Raw genomic sequence first — 13,597 nt, 5'->3', positions numbered from 1 at the left:
GGTGTCCCCCAAATGACTGAAATCCTTGACTTAAAGATCCTAATCACCACCCCCTGAGGCTCAGCAATGTGATCGAATCCTCCTCCATCAACTTCCTCCAGCATTCTAAGGCAATAAGTACATGTTGTTTGGAGAGTGATGAAAGAACCAAAGAAATATTTGGTAAGGATTAAAATAATAACTTCTCCTTCCCTCCAAAAAGGAGAGGGGTAAAAAACCCACCCAAGCAGCTGTGGTATATTTTTAACAGCAGCTATTCCTCCTTCTTAGTTCTACTTACACGTACATATGATTTGGACACCATGGGAATGGAAAATGAATGAATTTTTTACCCTGTGGTATGGGATGTGATCCCTACCATATGCTCTGTAGTATTTGATTTGGTAGCCTGGGCCTGCTGGGCAGGCTCACAGAACCTAAGGGAACTGGGAAAGGATAGTCCTCGGTGGGGAGTCACATAGAGTTGGTTTACTTAAGTGAGTTTGAGACCTGATTAGAAGAGCCCGTATCTGGCAGAGATGGGAGGAGAATGAGAGAGTCCTGCATACTCTTTCTTACAAGGTAAGAATGTAGAGGTGCAGGAGATATAAAGTAGGACAAATAGCTACCCGTTCTCTTGACTCGTGTCCCACGTATGACTCGGTGTGCTGTCTCCATCTTCCACTTGAACTGAGGCTCCTCTTTTACTTGACTCCTTTCCCATCGTGGAGTATCTCATCCCTCTGGTGTCTGTCACTGTCTCCCAGCAAATAATCACTGTGAGAAGGTATTTTCTTCTCAGGAGTAGCGTAAACTTCTTCCCAAGTTTTCATTTGTGTTCAATTGCATTTCCAAAGGTTAAACCAAAACAAAATGTTTGGCAGAAGTTGATTGTGGCAGGATGCCTTCATTTCCTTCCTCTTTTTTGATTTTTCTAGGAATCAAATGGAGTCCAGACTTTTTGGTCATGTTCAGTAGTTTCTGTGTGTTTTCCTGTACCTGTTGAGATAAAGCAGGTTCCAGCTTGCTGGCTTTTTTCATTTGCCTATGCACAATCACCTGTTTCACCTTGTGTGTATTAAGGTTATGTGTGTATTAAGGTTATGCCTGCCTAGCAATGCACTGACTTTAATTAGTTTTAAACAATTTTAATTACCTTTTAATTAAACAAGGGGGTGTAAATGCTAGGTGACTGAGGTTATTTCAATTAAAATTCGAACCTGCTTCTGCACCCAGTTGTGGATGGGAGGTGAGAGAGGAGAATTTCTCTCTGTTAGGGAAGCTTGACCAGGAGGAGGAATGGGGATGGGGAAAGAGGAAAAGCAGCTGTCTTTTGAGATGTCTGGGCTCAGATGTGGCATACTAATCTGTGCTTTTGACCTAATAATGCATTTCAGACTTGAGGACTATTCAAGCAACATCCAGATTTTGAAGTAAGGGGTTCTCAAATCTTTGTAGAAGATATCCCATTTTGCTCTGACTGTCAGTTTCTGGTATCTATCATCCTGTCCTCTTTCTCTCTTGATTTTCTCTTTCTTTTTGCCTAAGGATTTGCTTGTTTTTCCTGTTGCCAACTCTTTTTCTTCTTTCTGGCAGAGATTGTGTGCAACACATAAAATGGGCTGAAGTCTTCATGTGTGACTGAGCTGCTGTGCACACGTTGCTTAGCAGGACATAGTCTGAGAGAGATATTTGACTTTAGGAAAGTTTCCACATCAGATGAGAGGGAATCCTTCACCAGAGGATAAATCCTTCCATTACGCTGTCTTGCTGTCAACAAAAGCATGTGGCTGGTAAAAGGAAGCCCAAGGGAAGACTCTTATGCTCTACCACTTCTTAGATTATTTTGGTTTTAGGGTGTCTCTTAGCATCTTTTGTTGTTTATGAGAGTCATCAACCTACCTTAACTTATTTTCTCAAAAGGAAACTGATGTACTACGTGTTGCAATTCTGACTATATCTATCTGAAATGACTGGCAGGATCTGTCCCAGCTTATACTGTCCTTACATGTGGTCATGGTGATGTATGCTGCTTATGCCAGTAGGTTGAGGTCAAGTTGTACACAGTGATATTGTCTATGAACAGTTTTCAGGGGAGTGGAAGGGGAAGCATCTGCTAAATGAGGTAAACTTTTCTTCTTTTAGAACCCATTACTCCTGAATAAGAATGGAAGAATAACAAGAGCCCATTTCTGTGAACTTGTTTTATTTACTGCTTGGAATAATGCAGAGGCATTAAGTCTACATAGTAAATGGCATTTAGACTGGATCAGTACCACAGAGCCACTAAGAATCCTGTTTGTGTTAAAGGCATGAAGGATGTCTTGGTCACCTGTGAGGCAAAGAACAATACACCCACAGGCTTTGATAGAGATGCTCACAGTAGTGTCACGTTTGTTGCTTAATTCTCTTTTTACTGAACTCTAAAGAGTAGTTGAGAATGGAAGTCTTAAACAGTTTGCTGAATCATTGTGTTGTATTACTTTGAGAATTGTTAAATAGATTACATCTATGTCTTTCCCTCTTAATGCCTTTTTTTTTTGCTTTAGTATGTTTTGGTTTTGTCTTGCACATGCCCTTTGTATTGAACTCTGTGTGTTCACGAGAGTTTCTTTTTCTTTCCCAGCCTGAGGTTTCCTCTATATATTAAAACTGAAAAATGAAACTGACACACTGTGTATGGGGAGAGTTATGGTAAGGGTTGAATGTTAAAGTGGATTTCCTTTTGCAGTGTTTAAGCAGTTTGGAGATTTCAACAGCACTTCCTTTACGGTGTTAATTACTTTTTCAACTATTTATCTTCCTTGAAAATAATTATGAGGTAGTTTGTTCTTTACAATGAAATTTGTTCTAGTAATTATTTTGTGAAAGAAAGAATTGTGTTTATAACTGATCTACCAGTGGCTCACAGTGTGAGCTTAGGCAAATAGTTTAGACCCTTGTACTTACGTTACATCTGGAAAATGAGAGAGGTTACAATGTTTTATGTAAAGCATCCTAGAACTCAGGTGCAATGCAAAGTGAAAATATGAAGATTACTATGCATAGTTACGGAGTTGTGCAAATAGGCAAAGATTGCCTAGAACAGTGGAAGTAATCTGGTGGCACTGAGGCTGTTTGTCACTGACAGAAGCATGCTCTGTCTTCTACTGCAACGCTGCATTGTGAGGTTTTGTTTTTAATTAAATTTGATACCGAAGAATGCTATCAGTGATCTAAAAAAGTAAGGCCATGTTATTTGGCTGTGGTTTTTTACATTTTCTTTCTCTTTGTGTGCCAGTCAGGGGGATGTAATTGCACTGTGACCTTATTTGCTTTAACAAAATGGAACTCAATTCAGTTATTATTTGATGAATTGTCAGACAAGTATCATGATGTTTAATTTGGATCTATGTGTGGGTGGACTGTTTCTTGCATGTTCTAGTGGTCAAAGTCCTTACTATGTACCAATTAAGGAAAAAAAAAATCTATTTAAAAGATCATTTACTGGTAGCTGAGCAGATGAGGCAAATGCTTAAGGGCAGGAGGTGGTAGAGGGCTATCCATTTATAGATACTGGAATGCCTGCTCGGAAGTTTTAATTCCTGCTTAGGACTTTTTATTGGATTTAGTATGCTAACTGGAATACACATTTAACAAATCCAGTAACTAATAGTATTTATAGTAATTTGTAGTTTGTTAGGGTATATCTTCAGGAGCTCAAAGAATAGATAAAGAGAGGAGAGACCATGGTCGGTTTTAAACTTCTAGTTGATTTCAGTGCATCTCAGCAATTTGTCTTATACCTGAAAATGTATGTGCAAAAACCTCTTAGAGTGACTAGTTCAGTTGGAGACACTCAGTGTAGCTTGCAAGTTATAAAAAAACTTGGCTATAATAAACTGTATTTCACTTGTATTCTAGATTTAGCTCCAGCTTATCCAAATAAAAGTGATTGCATTCAGTGAAATAAAATGTGTCAAAGAGTCTGCAGTATCTGTAACAGGCATTTTGGGGGTGGCTGGCTGGGTTTTTCAGTGCATCACGGTCTTAGCTTGTTTTTTGTCATCTCCTCATTAGCCACATGTAAAGTAGCATGAAATAAGAAGTCTTTTTCTGTTTTGCCCTGGGAAGTGGTTCTTGAGGTCCATCAAAGTCTACTCCTTTGCAGCTGCTTGTTCCAAATCCTGGCAGAGGGCTTTAAAATTCTTAGTTTGGCAGAGCTGAGGTGAAGGTGCAAATAAGTATGTATAATATGCTGAAAAGTTCTGTAGAAAACTGAAGTGGTTTGTGAGTTTGAGATTCATTTAGGGAAAAGCCCATCTTGTTCTGTTATTTAGAGAATAGAGTATCCTAAAGTTTGAACAGATCACCTTAGGTAGATTTGAATTTTCCATCCAACAGTGGGTGGGGAAAATACCACCTTTAGGCAAGATTGAAACAGAATGATTTCTGACTTGGGGTGGGGTCTGGCAGGAAGAACCGATGTGTCTTTGTTCGCGTTACTGAGTGGGTACATCCTCAGAACTTTCTTTAAGGTAGTGGGAACTCATCTGAGATTGAAATGTAGGTGAAAGCCCTAGATTTAAGGGCTTAGAGGCAAAGTTTGTGTTGGAATTTGAGTTGCGTACTGAGAGACTTGAGTGTCTTAAGTTTTTTCTACTTCTCTGTCATCAGATAGTCTTTTAAGAATAGTTGAATAATTGTTCAGTAGGAATTTTGTAATGTAACTTTTTTATAAAAAAACTTATCAGTTTAAAAATACTGCGATGCTGTAAATGTTTCATCTTTATTTTATAATGCTTTCTCATAAAGGAACTGATAATAACACAATCTATAGCAGCACATTTTGAAATCCAGAAAAGGACACTCTATCTTCTTACCTGATCTTCTATATATCACAGACCAGTGACATTGCAGCTTTCCTTCTCCACCAAGTGCGGCAACACGGGTTTATCTAAAGCCTGTTTTGCAACAGTGCATCTACTCTTGATGTTTTAAAATCAAGAAATACAGAATTTATTGCTTTCTTGACTGTTTGTCCCAGCAGTATCACATTCTTGTTTCTGAGAAAAAATGTTGCATTTCAAATAGGTATTTATTCTACAGCCATTGTATCCCCTATTTAAATCATTGTTTCCTTTTCCATTATGTGGGGTTTTTTTCTTGAATCCTTGTCAGGTAGTCTGCTGGAGCTTTTTGATCTGTTGGGGCACAATTCTCATGGTCTTGCTTTCTGCAATTTCTGTATGCTTTTTCAGGATATAATATCAAGAATAATGAAAAAAGTTTTGTGTCATTCTTATTTTGGAATTTGAGGAAATATGCAATATGAATATAGGGATTTCTTTCAGTGTATCTTAATTAGGAATATTTTCTTTAAAAGTAAAACTTAATCATACTCAAACCAGCATTCTGTAAGTACTGGATACACATGATCATAATTTGACTGTTTTGCTGGACGGAAGCACCAGTCTCTTTTTTTTTTAATGCACAAGAGAACACAGAATATTTGAAATGTTACATTGCAAAGACATAGTTATCTCAAAAAACTTTGCTTTCTCCTTGTCATTTTCATTAGAGTTTTGCAGAATCACCGCTAATGGTACACTTTATGACGAACTTTTGTTTACTTTCCGAGCCCTGTGTTTTTTGGCTTCCATTTTTTTCTGACAATCTGTGTTTATAGAGATAACATGATCTTGGCAAAGCATGTAGTGCTGTATCTTTGCAAAAGCTGGCTGGTGTTTCAGATAGGGAACAAGTGGAGAGCTCTCAGGCCATTGATGATCAAGGAAGCATCAAGTAAGCTATCAAGTAAGTACATTTTCCTGAATTATAAAGATAAAATGTCAACATTGCTATCATAAATTATTCAACAATATGAAGCATTAAAATAGGGTTTAAAAAAAGAATGTATTCTTTTTTTTTAAAATACTTCAACCCTTCTGTCAAAGAATAACAGAAACTGCAACATTTATTGATATATACATATATATATACAGTTATTGAACTCTAAATCATTATTTGACAGGCTTGCGAATGCATTTATATAGTTTCGGTTTTTGGAGTATTAGTATTTAATTAAACTTTCATTTGCAGAATCATTTGATTTCAAACATTTCTGTGGCACTGTCTCACAAGATTGTTGCTTGGTTGTTTCAGAGGCTCTCTTTTGTGTTATGTTGTATTGCATTCTGTAATCCTGATTCTGTAAGGATTTATAAATGTGATTCGGTTCATGCACAATGCTCACTTGCAGCCTTGTTGAATCTGTATAGGATCTAAGTTGGGGTGCGAGGAGGGAGGTGTTGTGGGTTTTGGTTTTGGGTTAAGGAAGATTTTTTTATTAGCTGGTTTACAGCTGTAGTCTCTAATCTTGCCTAGGATTTTAGCTGCTCCTGCAGTACCAAAGAAAACTTAAATAAAAATGCAGGACATATAGATTGCCTTGTATGATACTGCATTTAATACAAAGAAAGGTAATTCAAAAGTAAACACTTATAAATCATATTAGTGTTCCGGGTTTTTGTAATTGATATGTCATTGTAAAGAGCTAGCTTTGTTTCTTTTACAAAACTTTAAGCATTTTTCCAAAGGAGGTGCGAGGAACCAACACCAAAATCCCCTAGAAACACCCTGCACCTTGAGGAGGAAATTCATACATGAAATTTGCATGAGGTCTGGCCTATTGATACACAATTTCTAAATGGAAGTTGAAAAAGCAGGGTAGGCTGAAGATGAAGAGAGTCATTCTGGAGAGTCTAAAGGAGACGTTGGCATCTGTTGCCCTTGGCTGTTCGGTACAGATTGCTGATTCACTCTGACTTAAATGTTATTCTGTTTACATGCTGACAGTTATTTCTGCAAAGGGCTAATTTGTTGAACCACATGTTTTCAGAATCTTTTCAGATAGTCTAAAAGCTGGGATAGAAGTAAGGGGATAACTTCATTCATCCAGATGTTTTCACATTTTTGATTACTCTCTCAGATTTGCAAGTCTTTCCCTCCCCCACGTTTTTCACTGAAAAATGTTACAGGAAATAAGGTCATGTGTGTTTTATCATGTAGCATATTATGTAATGTTCTTGTCCAAGAACACTTTACCCTTTGTTTTTGTGAGGTCTCAAAAACTGGAAGAGGAAAGAAACCAAAGAACCCACACAGGGGGAGCAGCAGGGGGGACATCTTATAGTATTGTGAAGAACATAGTGGATGTCTTTTTGGTTTCTCTTTTTGTAGGCAGAAACGGTGGCTGGGATTGTGATTATATTCTCCATGGTACTTTACTTTACCTAGTATGGTAAAGTGTGAAAGTGTACTTCTGATCTCTAAAGGTAGAGATTTAGAAATTTGACAGAGAAGAGTAGACTCAGTCATGATATTCTAGTTGTTGAAACCAGACACCTTTTCATCTAGAACAATATAGCAAGAAAGGCATAGCAATACCGTTCTGTGCAATTATTTGTCAGTGTACATAAGGTGACTGCAAATTTCCTTAATCTGTCTTTGAGTTTTGAGTAAGAGATTTTTCTTGTTCTGATCTTGTTCTGATACTTGGCCAGTAATTGGGTTCTTTCTGTACTTAATTAATTTTTTCCCTCTTTCTTTTGATGCAGCTAAATTTAAGCTGTTTTGGAAGAGAATAATCACCAAAATAAAAATAAGTGGCGTAACCCACAGAGGGGAAAGAAGATTTTTAAATGTTGTTTTGACAGTTTTTGTCTCTCCTTTTGCTCTTCCTCTTTCTGTGTACCTCCCACTTGCCTACAGGAGACTAGTGGTGTCACTGCCCTTCCCCCCTGCCACATAATCTTCTGCTCTTGGTTCACAGGAAGAAAATTCGAGCTCTTCAGCCCTCGTGAGTTTCTGCAAACAGTGTAAACACATATGACAGTTACTGTAGAGGCAGTAGTTTTACTAACCTCTGAGGAGGGAAGTTGCCTGACTGGGGAAGTGAGATAAGAGGGCAAGAAAAGGGAGAAGACAGAATTCAGAAGGACAGTCCAAAAGTTTTAATTTTTTAAAATCCAAGTCTTGGAAAGATCTCCCCAAGCAACTGCAAGCTGGGCAATTTATTCTAATAGCCAATTGCCAGCAACTGGAAAGAGTTATGACTGGTTTTCCTCACAGAAATGTTTGCTGTGAGAAACCCTTTGGTCTTCTGTGAAGGAAGAGAACCTTGTATTTCCTACCAGGATATAACTCCGCTTGATGAAACTATTGTATTATTATTTGCCTAGAAGATACCTTTATAGACTCGGAGATCCAGAGCACTCCTATAGTTGGAGAGGATAAAGAACTTTTCAGAAGTACCAGACTACAGCAAGTGGTGGGTCCTGGCTCTTCTCTTTCTACCACAATTAAGCTGTTGAGAGCAGACATTTACCTGAGAAATCCCTGCCTACCACAGGAAAAGGACAGGTCTTTGGAGGCTGAGAGAAGAGCAACGGTTTTGAGACCTTTTCCATTGTGATACGGCCGGTGTCTGCTGTGCCACTCTTCAGCGCTCTCAGACTGCAACGTGAAATGTGTGCGACTTCTGAAAGCTTAGTGTAGCCTATGTGGTTCTTGACAGCATCTGCTAAACTGGCATCTGTTTTGCAACTGTTGATGCTATTCTTTGTCCACACAGTACTGTAGCAACAACTGTTGGTTCATATTTTGACAAATCCCTCTTCAATTATGACACTGGGCATTGCATTTGGGAGAGGATAGCTTGCTTTCTTCAAAAGTGTCTTCCAGCATCACCTCCCCGCTATCTCCATCTCAATGTTCAAGAAAGTCAAGCAGTTTGACAAGCAACTTTGCTACTGTTGCTGTTGTCCTTTTTGCTTTTGTTTGCACTTTCGATGTTTATTTTAACTTCTGAGTATAGCTATAACTATCATATGTATTATATAGAGGTTGTTGAAGGGTTTTTCCCCTAGATGGTGTTTTCAACAAAGATGCCTTTTAATAGAAGAACACTTTTTTCTGTTTCAGTGGTGAGTCACAATTTTTTTTTTCACTTTGAAATGTGATTTTTTTTTAACCTTTTAAAATTGTCTCCTAATTTCTTGGTAATTCACTGGTAATTGCTTTTACATAGAAACTAGTGATTTGATTCTTCAGTGTAGGATAGTGGTTCTCCATTAATTGTAACCAAAAGCCATCAGGCAAAATGAGACTAGTAATGAGCAATCTTCAGAAACACTTTTTACTTTAAGTTAACTTGCTCTGTGCACACAGGAGCATTGGCAGTTCCTTTTTTTTATGTCTTTTTGAAAGAAATCAAAGAATCGGTTAAGGAAGACCTATGCTCTACTAATTAACCAGTACTGCATGATCTGAGGTATTAAACAGAATTCAGTTTTCAGTACAGTTTATGAAACACAGCCCAGTGTGATGTGGCATACTTGTGAAAATATCACTTAGGCCTAATTTTGCTGTTGTCTTTTTTTTTTTTTTATTGCTTCGCTTCAGAAGAATTTGAGAGATATGTGTAAGGGAATCATGGGAGACTGGTGGCACTTTTCACATACTTCATGCAAAAGGTCTTTCTGACCTACTGTGGTTACTCTTCCTATATCCTCTGTGCATATAAAGCTGTGCAGATAGTGGTGTCTCCGAATGGACTAAGGATCCTCAGATGCCACTGTCTCAGGAGGTAATCTTTGCCAAAACAATTGGGCAACAATTTGAATTGCTTGGAAATTTTCTGATGAAATAGTCTTTTGCTGAAACTTATCAGCATGGTGAAATTGAAATGTTTAGCAGATATGGACCAACTTTTGCCAAAGTTCTGATGGGCCAAAGCAGAGGTGTTGCTTGTGGGCAGGTCTTTGATTTGATTGCTCTTCAGGTAACTTACCTACTTGTCAGGTTACTGTGGTGCTGAGGCTTCTAAGATGTATTGTTCATTCTGCTTTTCTGACAGCATCCCCAGGTAGCTTTCTTCCTAGGGTAAGTTAGAGCAAGGGCCTCATTCTGTTGTGAAGAACTTAAAAATCACGATTTTTTTTTTTTTATTCCTAATCAGAATGAAAATATTAAAATCCTCATGCTAACAGCTTCTATCCACTTAGTCCCTGTGTGTCATACAAGCAGATCAGGCCAGGATCATTACTCTTTCCTTGTGCAAAAGTTCATGGCTTCTTGCTGAATTGCTGATCCAGGCAGTGGTTTGCCAAGTGAAAACTGTAAGCAAATGTTATCTTTGCTTCTCCACTTGTTTTAGCATATGTTTTGTCATTGATATGTTAATCTGTCATCTTCCTTATGTATCTGCTTGTTACTGTGTGCATTCAAATTTTGATATATTAAAAATCCTTCTGTGAATTAATGTACAGTTGATAAAACAGGAAAATTCCTTGGGAGTCGCTTAACTTTTTTCAGTTGTTTCTTGTATGAGTAGTTGTTTTCTTGTGTCAGTGGCTTTACCTTGTGTCAGGGCAACTTTTAGATCTCCCAATAGGCAGAGCATATTAGAAGAAGACGGTGAAAATTAAAGACATACTTTTTCTCTACAAAAAAATCTTAAAACATGTTTTTAGACAATATTTTATATTTTTGTGAAAGTTATTTTTAAAGTAAGAACTGGGAAAAGATCAGAGTTTTCTTAATGCAGAAGATGATGCATTTAAAGCACAGATTAACTGGATGTGTAAACTTGGCATCCGTTGCCTAAGCAATGGAAAAGTTCTCAGATTTTCCAGATTGCTTAGTATTTTTAAAGGTATTGTTGAGTACTTTGATAAAGTTAGTCAGAAGAATGTGTTCTTTTGAATATGTGTTGGAAAGTTGTGAATCTGTTGCAGTGAACTTTTGTGAAATAGAAGCTGATGTAGTGTGTTCTGACTGAATGAAGACTTCAGAATCTCTTGTTGGTCCATTACGGAGCAGTGGCATTTCTGCACCTGCTGATGTTTTAAAAATACAATACTTTATTGCCTGTCAAAGTAGCATATGCATTTCGTTCCTTGAATTCAGTATACTTTTGTGTTTAAAAAAAAAACACTGAAACAGACCTGCATGCACAAAGCAAATCGGACCAGATATGCAAGGAATACTGCATGTTAGATGCAGAATATGAATACTGTTATCTTTTTAAGATTAAAGTTCTCACAGCATTAACAGACCATGCTGGGTGCTTGTTACGGGAAAGTTTACTTGTACTCCATTTGTATGTGAAGACACAACTTCACTGAACTGTGAAGAGTATAATTAAATAGCAAGTATACATATTAAAGGTAAACCAAGAAAGCTAACCAAAACAATTACAAGTGGGAGACTGACTGGCTTTTCTTCTCAGTCTAATCTTAGCTTTAGAGGTAAAAAAAGATAAATATTTTGGAGGTCTTATAAAAAGATACATAATAATTTTTAGAACTTCCTGATGTTCTCCTATTACTGCTTACTAACAGAAGACCTTTTAGCATTTTTTGTGAGGCTTTTCTAGTCTCTTACCTACACTCTTAACCACCTGCCTACCATGACTTGGGAAGGCTTTCATGATTGATGTTTACAATATTCATTCAGATTCCTTAAAAGACGGATGTGTGTATAGCAGATGGAAAGTGTGCACATTTTTGTCAGTTTATGCAAGATATCGTAGTCTACTGGCAATACACATGTTGAGTTGCTGGGAGACAACCTATGTCCTCAAGGCCTTACTTGTCAATAGAAAATGCTATTTTGATCTTTCTCCTCTCTTGCCACGAAGTTCACTGTTCAAGGTACTTGGTGACACAGGCACAATAAACACTAACTGTACAGAAATTCTGAAGACTTGCTTGGAAGTGACTGTTGTAGGTTGCAGAACCTCCTCTGCATAACAAACTGTATTATGTTCTTTACAGATAATAGCAATTTGGAGATGATGGACTAATTTACTTTCACTGAGTTTCTTTAGACTCTAAGTTTGTTTTGGAATTGGACATTTAAATCCTTGCAGCTGCCAAAAATGTAGGCTGGTGTAGAGTCAAAAAAATTGGAGGTAAAGAGGAAATGGAGGAGCTAGGTTGCTGGCAAGATGGTGCACTGTCAGATTTCGTACAGCCAGGAATGTAGGTAACATTCTTTGCAACTTTGCTGCTAAAAGAACAAGTTGTGTCAGATGAGTCTTACTCAGCCTGAAAGTATGTAAACTGAACAGTTTTATAGGATCTTGATGCAGATCCTATAAATAGGTATCTCTGTAAATGTGTGCAGAAGAAAAAAAGTGGTTGACTCTCCAAAAAAAAAAAAAAAGAGAGAGAAATATGTTACTATAACCACCATGAGCCTGTTCAGCTTGGCATTTTTCATCTTCAAATTTCCTTGCTTTTTATCCAGAGCTATGAGCTGCTGCTCTTTCATAAGTGAGCAATAATTTTTTTGTTTGTCATGTGAAAAAGGACAGACTTGATATTAGGCTGCTTTACCCAATTTTTAATTTGAAAAGCAAGCTGCAATGTCACTGAGCTTATTCAAAATGTTGCAACCCTTATTCCACTGGGCTCTGCTAAGCAGCAAGTAGAAGTGACTTGAGTTCTTATCTTAACCTGGTTTATCCCATCAGTTCATCAGCAGCTGTCTCATATAGCTAATGACGTTATGCAGTTGATCTGGAGTTTATGGAAAAACTATATAATTAACTGCAGTTAGGTAAACATTCATGTAGTTTTGCTCCAACTCAAGAGTCTGACTGGGAATGATGAATGCAAGGCAGTTCTGAGCATGGAACTGTATTTTTAACATAAAAAATAACCAGCAATGCCTCTCAATCTGAAACCTGCAGGAGCAGGTGTTGGTTCCATGCTTGGTTCCGTGTTTGAAGCTGGTCCTCTTAGATCATAGTGCATGGAATGTGTGCTCAGTAGGTCAGTGGTAGACTGCTCTGCCCCAAACAACCCCTCTTCTACCCCTCCGGCACTTCAATACACATCTGGAAAACTTGCATTGACCGTACTGGACTTTGGATCAGATCTTAATTGGCTGGCTAGACAGCATTTGAAGGAGAGTCCCTGGAGGTGCATACAAAATACACAGCTGTCCAAACAAGGCAAAACTGCTTATCTCTAAAGCCAGTATTGCAAGGGGAGAAACTCTAATCATTGCCATAACAGTCTAACTTCTGTGGAGAGAAGCTGAATTTACTGCTCATTGAGATAGGTTCCTTTTTCTTGGGGTATTATGATATATTCAGTAGACACAGCACATGGTGCTGCGGAAATTCTGTTTATTTCCCTCTGTTTATTTCCGTCTCTTCTCTCCTGTCCAGGGAGATTTCTGTCTGAAGAGTCACCAAATATAAAACTTGCAGAGTCCTCCCATTCTGAATTCTGTCCCCTTTGAACTTCCATTTTATTTTTTCCCGTGTTGAGTTTTAAAATTCATTTTGTTTCTCTGTCAGGCCCTTTCCTATGTTAGGAGGGTCACAACAGGGAATTTATAATTTTTTTCACTCGTACAGGAAGCTGCTGTTGTGCTTAAGTCCTTTCAAATGGTGTTTCTTGCAACCGCAGAAGTGTTGTGTAAAGAGAGCAAGGGTGGGTGTGCCCTTGTCCTTCCTGCTACAAGGCACTTGGTGTTAACTTCCACATGAATAGAAATGAATGTCTGTTTCAAATAGAATTAATTGTTCTGGCTAAAGGGAGTGTTACTACAGGAAGTGATC

At 37.9% G+C, this 13,597-nt stretch overlaps 1 protein-coding gene across 15 annotated transcripts in view; it reads left to right on the top strand.

The window, feature by feature from the left end:
• JAK2 (Janus kinase 2) overlaps nt 1-13,597 on the top strand; it is a 100,397-nt gene that overhangs the window by 27,506 nt on the left and 59,294 nt on the right. For 3 of the 15 annotated variants that reach the window (XM_054186378.1, XM_054186374.1, XM_054186373.1), the window contains exon 1: nt 8,297-8,945. The exons of 9 other annotated variants lie outside the window; for them this stretch is intronic. The gene's annotated coding sequence lies outside the window, so the exon portion shown is untranslated. Of the gene's footprint in view, nt 1-5,582; nt 5,776-8,296; nt 8,946-13,597 lie in introns of those variants that run through there. 3 more of the 15 variants (XM_054186368.1, XM_054186375.1, XM_054186379.1) reach the window with 2 other exon arrangements.

The sequence above is a fragment of the Rissa tridactyla genome, chromosome Z, assembly GCF_028500815.1.
Source record: "Rissa tridactyla isolate bRisTri1 chromosome Z, bRisTri1.patW.cur.20221130, whole genome shotgun sequence".
Classification (NCBI taxonomy): domain Eukaryota; kingdom Metazoa; phylum Chordata; class Aves; order Charadriiformes; family Laridae; genus Rissa; species Rissa tridactyla.
The sequence above is the reverse complement of the archived record's forward strand: the minus strand, read 5'-3'. Positions and strand labels throughout refer to the sequence as shown.